Source organism: Trachypithecus francoisi, unplaced genomic scaffold, assembly GCF_009764315.1.
Source record: "Trachypithecus francoisi isolate TF-2019V2 unplaced genomic scaffold, Tfra_2.0 Lachesis_group14, whole genome shotgun sequence".
In the NCBI taxonomy this organism is placed as follows: Eukaryota; Metazoa; Chordata; class Mammalia; order Primates; family Cercopithecidae; genus Trachypithecus; species Trachypithecus francoisi.
The window spans coordinates 23,267,282-23,280,041 of record NW_022681459.1 but is presented as its reverse complement, the minus strand read 5'-3'; the positions used below and the strand labels follow the sequence as shown (position 1 = coordinate 23,280,041).

General features: G+C 45.0%; 1 pseudogene; it reads right to left on the bottom strand.

Annotated features, from left to right (window-relative positions):
* Positions 1-414: 414 nt before the first annotated feature.
* Positions 415-1,068, bottom strand: LOC117095748 (annotated as a pseudogene).
* Positions 1,069-12,760: the final 11,692 nt, after the last annotated feature.

Below are 12,760 nucleotides of genomic sequence, written 5' to 3'. Positions count from 1 at the left end.
ATTTAGGTTTAGGTTTTCTATTTCTTTTTTTTTTTGAAACAGGGTCTTCTTGGTCACCCAGGCTGGAGTATAGTGCTGCAGTCATGGCTCACTGTAGCCTTAATTTCCTGAGCTCAGGTGATCCTCCCCTCTAGCCTCCCCAGTAGCTGGGACTACAGGTGTGCCACAGTCATGCCTGGCTAATTTTAAAATTATTTTTATTTTTATGTTTATTTTTGAGATGGGGTCTCACTGTGTTGCTCAGGCTGGTTGAACTCCTGCTACATCGACTCTCCTCGGCCTCTCAAAGTGCTGATATTACAGGCTTGTGTCACCGTGCCTGGCCCAGTTCTTCCTGAGTGACCTTAATTTCTGTTTTTTACTATTTTAGTTTGTTAAACAAAGCATTGATCCTGTTTTATCACTTGGCAGGAAAACTAGACAATCCACCAGCCCAGGAGGGGACAAGCAGGCTTAATCCTCCTCCTCATCATCTCTGGCTCCAGCCCCACCCTGGCCCTTCTTGGCATTCTTCCTCTTCACGTGGCTGGGGTGGCCACCCCCATAGGGAGGCGGAGGGAGAAGTCGATTGCTTCTGGGAATCCAGGCAGACAGTGAAGAACGGGATGTTCACCACCTGCTCATGGACACGGATATGACCTGGCGGATGAGCACACAAGCGTGGCGGAGGGACTTACCCAAGCCCAGCTTGAAGACCTGGGTCTGTAGGCATCTGTCTAAGAAATCATCGATCTTCAGGCTCACGATGTAATCCAGCTTCATCTTTCCCTCATCCAGCTCCCCAGTGCGGACCAGCCACTGCAGCAGGGCCGTAACTTCGAACAGAAGCCGTGGGTCCTTCTCATCAAGTGTGAGCGGCTCCCTGGCAGCCTTGTGGATCTTGACCAGGGTAAATTTGACCCTCCACACCTCACATTTGTTCTGGAGCCCGTACTCGCCAATCAGCTTCAGCTTTTGGTCGAGATGAGATTTCTCGAAGGGTCTCTGCGGGGTCACATAAGTTTGGCGACAAACCCAGCTCCCGGCCGCTGGCATGTTGGCTCCACTTGCCCGTCTATGCCTAAGCGCAGGCCCTGGTCATTGAGAAAGAGCTCAAAATTTTATTATGTTTCATCTAAGGTGTTGATTCTATCGATACAAAGTTGTTCATAATATGCCCTTATCCTTTTAACACTGGTAATGATGCTACCTGTCTTTTCTGAGATTGGTTTGTGTCTTTCGTATTTTTTTCTGATCTCTCTGGCTAGAGGTTTATCAATTGTTTTGATTTTCCTCAAACTTTTGGTTATAATGATTCTCTCTCTCTCTCTTTTCCTGATTATATTAATTTCTGTTCTGTTCTTTGTTTCCTTTCTTCTCCTTACTGGATTTTATTTGCTCTTTGTCTAGTTTCTTACTGTAAAGGCAGAAGTCATTGATTTGCTTTGATTTGAGATTTCTTTTCTAATGTAGGCAGTAAGTGGTGTAAATTCCCTCTTAGTATGACTTTAGTGGCATCTCACATTGATATGTTTTCAATTTCATACAGTTGATTTTCATTCTTATTTATTTTTTGAGACAGATTCTTGCTTTATCACTGAGGCTGGAGTGTAGTGGTGCAATCTCAGCTCACTGCAGCCTCCACTTCCTGGGTTTAATCAATTCTTGTGCTCCAGTTTCCTGAGTAACTGGGATGTGCCTTTCACCATGCTCAGCTAATTTTTATATTTTTAGTAGAGACGGGGTTTCACCATGTTGGCCAGGCTGGTCTCAAAGTCCTGACCTCAAGCGATCTGCCTGCCTCGCCCTCCCAAAGTAGTGGGATTACAGGCGTGAGCCACCACGCCTGGCTAGAAGTGTATTTTTTAGTTTCCAACCTACTTGGGGATTTTTCCAGCTATCTTGTGATTGATTTCTAACTTAAATTCATTGTGGTCAATGAACTTACATTATACAGTTTAACTACTTTTTAAATAATTTCAAAAGCTGAGAGAGATATTAAAAGCATGTTTTATGTAATGATAATAATCTCAGAGAGAGAACAGTTGAAGAACAGAAAGAATTACAAGAACAAAATGTGTGGGAAGACCAAGCACGGTGGATCCAGGAATCAGGTGGGGGCGTGGAGGGGGAAGCAGCACAGCTCTTCTCTTGTAACAGAAGGGAAGGCAGAGTGTGTGGGTTTAGACTCAAGTATGTTGGGGAAACTAAGGCCTTCCTGAGGGCATCTGCTATCTCTTTGGAGGGTGACAGATTTGAGTCATCATGGAGAGGGATTAGTTTGGGGAAATTGAGGACAGTAGCCATTTTGCAGATTGGGAAAGTGATTTTTTTTTTTTCTGGGCTTTAAAAAGAATGGTAGGGGCTGGACACAGTGGTTCATACCTGTAATCCCAGCACTTTGGGAGGCCAAGGCAGGCAGATCACTTGAAGCCATGAGTTTGAGATCATCCTGGCTAACATGGTGAAACCCTGTCTTTACTAAAAATACAAAAAAAAAAAAAAAAAAAATAGCTGGGCGTGGTGGCGGGCGCCTGTAGTCCCAGCTACTTGGGTCTCTGAGGCAGGAGAATGATGTGAACCCAGGAGGCGGAGCTTGCAGTAAGCTAAGATCACGCCACTGCACTCCAGCCTGGGCGACAGAGCAAGACTCTTGTCTCAAAAAAAAAAAAAAAAGCCAAGTGTAGTAGCGTCCATCTGTAGTCTCAGTTACTTGGGAGGCGGAGGTAGGAGAATCACTTGAACTCGAAGGGGGTGGGGGGCGGAGGTTGCAGTGAGCTGAGATCATACCACTGCACTGCAGCCTGGCAATAGAGTGAGACTCTGTCTCAAAAAAAAAAAAAAAAGAAAGAAATGGCTCTGGTTATTGCCATCAACAGAATAATGCCCCTCCCCCAAGAGGTCTGCATTCCAATCCGCAGAGACTGTGAATGTTGCTTTCCTTGACAAGAGGGACTTTGCAGAAGTGATTACAGATCTTGATGTGGGGAGACTAGCCTGGGTTATCCAGGTGGGTCCAGTGTAGACACAAGGGTCTTATGAGAGGGAGGCAGAAGGGTCCCTCTCATAACCCTCTCATAACCCAGAGACGAAGATATGGTAGAAGCCGAGGTCAGGTGAGATTTGGAGATGGAGGAAGGGCTTGTGCCAAGGAACACAGACAGCCTCCAGAAGCTGGCAGGACAGCAGAGGAGCTCCTCCCTCAGGGACTCTGGAAGGAACACGGCTCTGATACCTTAATTTTAGGACTTCCAACCTCCAGAACGGTAAGATCATAAATGTATGTTGTCTCATGCCCCTCAGTTTGTGGTAATATGTTATAGTGGCCATAGAAAAGGACTGCAGTTAGAGGAAGATTCCTACTTTCTGTCCTGGCTGAGAGGAAACACTTTTCTCTTGTACTTAGTACAGGCTTGCGCAAATAATTGGAATTGTGAGCAGATCTTTTAAGAAAAAGACTGGGCCGGGCACAGTGGCTCACGCCTGTAATCCCAACTCTTTGGGAGGCCGAGGAGGGTGGATCACGAGGTCAAGAGATCAAGACCATCCTGGCTGACATGCTGAAACCCCACCTCTACTAAAAATACAAAAATCAGCCGGGTGTAGTGGTACGCGCCTGTAGTCCTAGCTACTCGGGGAGGCTGAGGCAGGAGAATCTCTTGAACTCGGGAGGCAGAGGTTGCAGTGAGCTGAGATTGTGCCACTGCACTCCAGCCTGGCAAGAGTGAGACTCTGTCTCAAAAAAAAAAAAAAAAAAAAAAAAGAAGAAGACTAGGGTTCAGGCACGGTGGCTCATGCCTGTAATTCCAGCACTTTGGGAGGCTGAGGTTGGCAGGTAGCTTGAGTCCAGCCTGGGCAATATAGTGAAACCCTGTCTCTACCAAAAATACAAAAATTAGCTGGGTGTGGTGGTGTGTCGGTAATCCCAGCTGGAAGGATTGGGTGAGCCTGGGAGGTGGAGGTTGTGGCGAGCCGAGATTGCGCCATTGCATTCCAGCCTGGGCAACAAAAGCAAAACTCTGTCTCAAAAAAAAAGAAAGAAAGAAAGAAAAAAGAAACGTTGTGGATTCTTGTGGTTGACTGCTGTGATTCTGTTTAGATTACTTAGTGCTATTGTCCTTTTGTGTTTACAAATCGTTAGGGTAAGAACGCAAACCTTTGCCAGTAACATGGCATTCTTCCAGGGTTCTCCTTCCAAAGTCCTTTTGTGGTCTGAGGGACTGAATGTCCACAGCTGTTCCCTCATCTGCATCCAGCGGCTGTCTGAGCACCTGTGAGGTACCAGTCATGCTCAGGAGTGAACAGAGGGCTGGGGAGGGCAGGAGTGGAGCTCCCTGCCCTTGTGGCTCCTTACTGTATCTCCTACTTACTTACTGGGCAAAGTTCCCCATCTCTCAGTGTCTCAATTTGCTCATCTGTACAATGGGAATAGTTTTAGTGCCTTGCTCTTATGATTGCTATAAGGAGTACAGCATGAATGTTTAATATTATAAAAGTGCTTAGAGCAGTACTGACAAACGGTAATATATAAATGTTTGCTGTTCTTACCTTTTTCAGCAAAGGCAGGCAGACACCATCTAAAACCATACATTCACGTCTTTACAGCCATTGATTGGTGTTCTCCTGGGTAACAGGTACAGTCATGACTACCATTATTTGCTAGAGGCAGATAATGTGGGCAGAGGTGGGAGGTGAGGGGAACCTGTCTACAGCTTCATCTTAAAGAAAGCGTTCTTGACTCCCATCACGTTCTAAGATAGTCTGGGTTGCAGAAGGCAAGCTCCGGCAGGAATGGAGCCCATTGTTTTTCTGGAAGCGAGATTAAGGTCAGGTTCTGAGTCAAACGAAGAGGTCAGCAAACAGCTTGGTAACTCCCCAACTCCTCTTCTCTAGCCGTAGTTCTTCACTGCCTGCCCTTCCCAGGGGTGGATCACAAAGCGGTTTAGGGTCAGGACAGTGAGGCTGTTGAGTGCCACTGGGGGGTGTCAGGGAGAAGACAATTCCTACGATGCCACCTCATGTAGCTGAAACCTCACCTTCCTCTCCTAAGTGTTCTGTGCCTGAGCGCTGAGGACAGGACTATGCATGGTCCCAACAGGGCTTCACCAGGCAGGACAAGCAGGTGTGTGATTTGTATGCTTGAGGTCACCATGGTGGCTGTCCCTTTGCTATCCTGGAATTGGTTTCTGGTCTATATATTCAGAGTGACTTAGGGGAAAGCGTACTGCTTATTGTAAACACTGCTGACTTGGAGGAAGAGATTCTCCTTGCAGATGTGGTAGGAACCAGTTTAAGTGTGATGTCTGGAAGGCTGGGCTCTGTGCCTGAAAGGAAATCTGCCACACCCTTGCTAAACTGGACGGAGAAGGGGCCATGGCAAGCACCTGTGCTGGGAAATGTGGGTCCGAGGGCCCTAGTCCTGTCCTTGGGAACTGCATCGGGGTTTGTTTTAAAGCCTGTTCTTACCTCTTAGCTTGGCAAAGTGTTGCCAAGGCTGGGGAAAACAGCCATTCATATATCTTTCTGGTGAGTGTAATGTACCTCCTCCTTGGAGGGCAATTCGGCTGTTGTCTATCGAAATTAAAAATATGCATCTCTTCCTGGAAAGGGAATTGTTGGGGGAATTTATCCTACAGATACCCTCCCATGTGTGTAATGATAGCAGGACCAGGATGTTCTTTAAAAACGGTTCCCAGCCAGTTTGTTACAAAGGTCACAAATTATTCAGCAAGATGATAATGGTTTTATGTTTTTTAAAATGATAAATTATAGCCTGTTGATCATCGTTAAAAATATTTGAATGCTATTTGTATGACTTTCTCTGTGAACTTCAGTAATTATTTTGGACCGTTTGTGTTTGTAGAACTTGCTGCCAGACAGTGCCCCTTGTGGTTGAGTGACTGCACTACATGGCATATGTATCAGTTTCTTGGGGTCACCGTAACTAAATAGCAAATACTGGTGCAGAGGTTCATCCTCTCATAGTTCCGGAAGCCAGAAGTCCGAGATCAAAATGTTGTCAGGACCATGCTCTCTTTTAAAGCGCTGAGAAAGAATCCTTCCCTGCCTCTTCCACTTGCTGGTGGTTGCTAGCAATCTTTGGCGTTCCTTGTCTCTGGGCAGCATCATACATACCAACCTCTGCCTCTGTCTTCACACGGCTGCCATCTCTGCTGGGTGTCTGTGTGTGTCTTCTCCTCTCCTCTTCCTTTTTTTTTCTTTTTTTTCCTGACACAGAGTCTCACTGCGTTGCCCAGTCTGGAGTGCAGTGGCATGATCTTGGCTCACTGCAACCTCCGTCTCCCATGTTCAAGTGATTCTCAAGCCTCAGCCTCCCAAGTAGCCAGGATTACATGCACCCGCCACTATGCCTAGCTAATTTGTGTATTTTTAGTAGAGACAGGGGTTCACCATGTTGGCCAGGCTGGTCTCGAACTCCTGACCTCAAGTGATCCACCCGCCTCAGCCTCCCAGAGTGCTGGGATTACAGGCATGAGCCACAGTGCCTGACCCTTCTCCTCTTCTTATGAGGAGTCTTCCAGCATAATCTCATCTTAACTAATTACATCTGTAAAGACCCTATTACCAAAAGGACACATTCTGAGGTGGCAGGAGGAGACGAATTTTGAGGGGACACTACAGAATTAACCCACTATAGAACCTATCTTTAATGTTTCTATTGATCCCTTTCAATTGGTCTAATATATTACTTAGTCTGAATTTTTTTTTTCTTTTTTGAGACAGTGTCTTGCTCTATTTCCCAGGCTGGAATGCAGTGGCATGATAATGGCTCACTGCAGCCTTGACCTCCCAGGCTCAAAGCGATCTTCCCACCTCAGCCTCTTGAGTAATTGAGACTACAGGTATGTGCCACCATGCCTGGACAATTTTTTATTTTTATTTTTAAGAGGCAGGGTCTTGCTATGTTGCCCAAGCTGGTCTTGAACTCCTGGGCTAGAGCAATCCTCCTACCTTGGACTCCTAAAGTGCTGGAATTTCAGGCATGAGCCATTGCATCTGGACAGCCTGACTTGTTTATCATAAATTCTTTTTTGAGATGGAGTCTTGCTCTGTTGCCCAGGCTGGAGTACAGTGGCATGATCTCAGCTCACTACAACCTTCGCCTCCTGGGTTCAAGCGATCCTCTTGCCTCAGCCTCCCAAGTAGCTGGGATTACAGGTGCCTGCCATCACACCCAGCTAATTTTTGTATTTTAGTAGATATGGGGTTTCACCATATTGGTCAGGCTGTTCTCGAACTCCTGACCTTAGGAGATCCGCCTGCCTCGGCCTCCTAAAGTGCTGGGATTACAGGCATGAGCCACCGTGCCTGGCCTATCGTAAATTCTTGTCTGCATGTCTTAGTCCATTTGTGCTGCTATAACAAAATACGTGAGACTGGGTAATTTATAAACAATAGAAATTTATTTCTTGTGGTTCTGGAGACTAGAAAGTCCAAGGTCAAAGTTCTAGGAAGTCTGGTGAGGGCCTGGTCTGTACTTCCAAGATGATGCCTTGTTGTTTTGCCCTCCAGAGGTGATGGATGCTTTGTCTTCACATGGTGGAAGGGTGAAAAGGAGGGAGGCAGCTCCCTTATATATCTTTTATAAGGTCATTAATCCCATTTGTGAGGACAGAGCCCTCATGACCCAATCGCCTCCCCGAAACCTCCACCTTCTAATACCATCATCTTGGTGATTAGTTTTCAACATATAAATTTTGGGAGGACACATAATTCAAACTACAGCAGCATATATAAAATTTAGTTTCCTTTTGGTACAGTTTGCTCTTATATTTTTCTGTCATCATAGGAGTTTGCTATGGTTTGAATGCTTCTCCCCTCTGAAACTCATGTTGAAACTTAATCCCAAATGTAACGATATTGACAGGTGGAGCCTGTACGAGGTGATTGGGTCATTAGTGCTCTGTCCTCACCAATGAATTAATATATCATGGATTAATGGGTTATCTTGGGAATGGGTTAGTTATTATAAGACCGAGTCTGTTGTAAAAGCCAGTTGGCATTCTCTTGTGTACTCCTTGCCATGTGACCCTACACCAACGTGGAAGTCTGCAGAGAGTCCCCACTAGCAAGAAGGTCCTCACCAGACGCAGCTCCTTGACCTTAGACTTCCAGCCTCCAGACTGTAAGAAATGAATGTATTTTCTTTACAAATTACCCAGTCTCAGGCATTCAGTTATAGCAACAGAAAAGGGACTAAGATAGCCATCTTTACTGTTTTTGTTATCTGGTATTGGGTGTCTCTAAAGAGAATATAAGTGGATTGTTAACTATTTCCTACCCTCCTTTGTTAGTGGCTTCATTTTTTTTTTTTTTTTTGAGACAGGCTCCCTCTGTTGGCCAGGCTGGAATGCAGTGGCATGATCTTGGCTCACTGCAGCTTTAAACTCTTGGGTTCAAGCCTCCTGAGCAGTTGGGACTACAAGTGTGCACCACCAAACTTGGATACATTTTTGGTAGACATGGGTTCTCACTGTGTTGCTCAGGCTGGTCTCAAACTCCTGGGCTCAAATGATCCTACCCACTACAGCCTCCCAAAGTGCTGAGATTACAGGCATGAGCCACTGCGCCCAGACTTTTAGTGGGTTTTTAAAAATAGAAATCTAATATTCATGGAGCTCTTGCTCAGAGTCAGGTGCCTCTCTCAACACTTTACACTGACCTATGCGTTCCACTCTAACAAGAGACTTACCCCATATCATGAGCCTAGCATAGGGGGGACCCTCTTGAAAGCAGACACTAAAATGTCTTGGTAGCCACGCTGATTTTCTTTTTCCTTCATAGCTGTCTTGTTGCTTTCAGTTCTGTATCACCGCCTTCAGGACAGCCAGCTGCCCAGGTTCAAGAGAAGATCCTGTTGCACTCATTCTGCAGGGACATTACACTTTTTAGGAAAGAATCTTTGTGCTGCTGTCAAACAACAGTTATCCTCCGTTATTTAGCAACCTTTGTTCTTTGAACATTTTCCTCTTTAAAAAATAGTTTTATTGAGATGTAATGTGAATTAAATCCCAGTTAAAGTACACAATGCAATGATTGATAGTATGTTCACAGCATTGTATAACCATTACCACTATTTTGGGATGTTTTCATCACCCCTAAAAGAAACCCCATAGTATTAGCAGTCATTCCCCATTTCCTTCCATGCCCTCATCCCTAGGCAGCCACTAACCTGCTTTCCATCTATATAGACTTACTGATTCTAGACATTTCAGATAAATGAAACAGTAAGATGTGGCCCTTTGTGACTGTCACATTGTGTGTGTGTGTTTTCTTTTTTGAGACCAGGTCTCACTCTGTTGCTCAGGCTGGAGCCCAGTGGTACGATCATAGCTCACTGCAGTCTTTACCTCCCTGGGCTCAAGTGACCCTCTTACCTCAGTCTCCTGAGTCGGTGGGACTACGGGTGTGCACCACCATGCCCTGCTCATTTTTTTGTATTTTTTTGTAGAGACAAGGTTGCACCATGTTAGCCAGGCTGGTCTCGAACTCCTGGGCTCAAGTGTTCTGCCCGCCTCAGCCTCCCAAAGTCCTGGGATTACAGACATGAGCTAACACACCCAGCCTTTCTTAGTATGTTTCAAGGTTCATCTGTGTTGTAGCATCTCTGGCTTTTAAAGTTGACATTTAGTAAGTTTGATTCTTGATAGGATTTACAATGAATTTTTAGTTCATAGAAATATTCTGAAAAATAATTGAACATAAAGTTGATACAATAAAGGAATAGACTTTGTGACTTCAGGAATCAGTTTTTTTCACAATTGATTGTAAATGAATATAATATTTTGTCGCTTTTTCAGAATTTTAAGTGAAACTAATATTTCCATATTGTATTTCGCTCATCTATGCTTAATCTAAAAAGGTTGAGTTGGTTTAAAGCATTCCTAAGAAGTGGCTGATGTAAGGTGGATTAATTGATTCACAGACTCACTCTGTCGCCGAGTCCAGAGTGCAGTGGCATGATCATGGCTCGCTGTAGCCTCAGCCTCCTGTCTCTCTTCAAGTTGTTGGGACTGCAGGCATGCACCACAATACTTGGCTAGTGTTTTGTATTTTTTTAGAGATGGGGTTTTGCCACGTTACCCAGGCTGGTCTCGAGCTCCTGACCTCAAGTGATCTGCCAACCTCAGCTTCCCAAAATGCTGGGATTATAGGCGTGAGCCACTGTGCCTGGCCAAGATTTATTTTTTGAACTATCAAATTTCAAAAGTTTGAAAAAAACTGTGAAAAGTCTTTAGTCCCTTAAATTATTTATATCTAAATATAACATTCTGTGTTCTAAATATAACATTCTATATATCTAAACATTATTATTATTATTAGATGGAGTCTCATTCTGTCGCCCAGGCTGGAGTGCAGTGGCGTCATCTCCACTCACTGCAAACTCCCCCTCCTGGATTCAAGCAATTCTTCCGCCTCAGCCTCCCGAGTAGCTGGGACTACAGGCACCTGCCACCACGCCTGGCTAATTTTAGTATTTTTTTTTTTTTTTTTTTTTTTTTTTTTTTTGAGACGGAGTCTCGCTCTGTCGCCCAGGCTGGAGTGCAGTGGCCGGATCTCAGCTCACTGCAAGCTCCGCCTCCCGGGTTTCCGCCATTCTCCTGCCTCAGCCTCCCGAGTAGCTGGGACTACAGGCACCTGCCACCACGCCTGGCTAATTTTAGTATTTTTAGTAGAGACGGGGTTTCACCATGTTAGCCAGGATGGTCTCGATCTCCTGACCTCGTGATCCGCCCGTCTCGGCCTCCCAAAGTGCTGGGATTACAGGCTTGAGCCACCGCGCCCGGCCAATTTTAGTATTTTTAGTAGAGATGGAGTTTCCCATGTTGGCCAGGTTGGTCTTGAATCCCTGACCTCAGGTGATCTGCCCACCTCAGCCTCCCAAAGTGCTGGGATTACAGGCATGAGCCACTGTGCCCAGCTAAATATAACTTTTAAAGTTAAGTCTGTGTGTTAGTAACTTATTGCTACATAACGAGTTACTTCAAACTTTGGTGACTTAAAACATTTATTTTCTCAGTTTCTGTAGATCAGGAATGAGAGTAGCTTAGCTGGGTAGTTCCGCCTCGGGGCCTCTCGGGAGCCATCTTGCTGTCAGCTGGGGCTGCAGTCATCTGGGGGCAGAAAGCTCGTGGCTGGAGGCCTCAGCTTTTAGCCAAGAGGGCCTTTCCTTGGGTGGCCTCAAGACACTGCAGCTGGCTTCCTCCAGAGTGAGTGACCCAAGAGAGGGAGAAGGAAGAAAGCCAAACTGTGTTTTATGACCTAGTTACTTCTACCATTCCTTCTGCATGTCTGCGGGTCACACAGAGCAAGTCTGATCCAGTGTGGGAAGGGTCTACACAGGGCCTGAAGAACAGAAGGCAGGGATCATGGGATGGTCTTGGAGGCCGGCCACCACAAGCTGGACAGTCATCTGACTCCCTAGACTGGCAGTCAAAAAATCACTTATATTGCCCAGTAGGTAATACAGTACAGATTAGGGAGGTAGAGTGCAGTGGCTCACACCTGTAACCCCAGTACCTTAGGAGGTTAAGGCGGGAGGATGACTTGCGGCCAGGAGTCTGAAACCATCCTAGACATCATAGTAAGACCGCATCTTCACAAAAAAAATTTAAAAATTAGCCATCTCCACAAAACATTTAAAAAATTAGCCAGGTGTGCACCTGTAGTCTTACCTACTTAGGAGGCTGAGGCAGGAGAATCCCTTGAGCCCAGGAGCTTGAGGCTGCTAGTGACCTATCATCACACTACCACATTCTATCCTGGGTGACAGAGTGACACTCTATCTCTAAAAAAATTTTTTTAAATTAATATTGCCAAGCACAGTGGCTCATGTCTGTAATCCCAACAGTTTGGGAGGCTGAGGCAGGCAGATAGCTTGAGCCCAGGAGTTCCAGACCAGCCTGGGCAACATGGTAAAACTCCATCTCTTTAAAAAAGACAAAAAATTAGCCAGGTGCAGTGGTGCACGCCTGTAGTCCCAGCTACTTGGGAGGCTGAGGTGGGAGGATCACTTGAGCCTGGCAGGTGGAGGTTGCAGTGAGCCAAGATCAATCATGTCATACCACTGCACTCCAGCCTGGGTTATGAAAGTTAGACCCTGTCTCCAAAAAAATAAAAACAAAAACAAAAAGACAAGAAAGAAAATAAAAGAAGGAAAGAAAGAAAAGAATAGTGCATGGATCATGTGAACGTATTTCATATGTATGTACAGATACAAATGTGTATTGAAAAAGTGTGTGTTTCCAAAGCAAAAATTCAGCTTTGGAAAAGTGAGTTTAGGAATTGTTTACTAGTAGCTACTAGCCAGTGTTATTAATATAAATTTAATTCTAAAAAAAGTTATAGCTACTAGAATAATAGTTACATGTACTTGAGGAATGGCTTGAGTGTTGTTTTTGAAATAAAACTGCTGTTCAACAAGGTCTTCACTTGGTGGCTGGTAAGCACTTACTGTTAATGTTACCAGCCTGAATGAGATGTTGCCATTAACATACACTTTCAAAGACTTAGTACAGAAAATTGGTAAGTACCTCACTAATATCTTTCATGCTGATCGTACTGCAAAATACATCATTTTCCAATGATATTTTGTGTTGGGTGAAATTAAATGTTAAAATGTTAGTTTCACATGTTTCTTTTTTACTGTAATGTGTGACTGCAGAATTTGAAAGGACATGTGATTGCATTTGTAGCTGACATTCTGTTTCTTTTGGTTAGTGATGATTTGAAATGGAAAAGTTTGCCTGGACTCAGAATT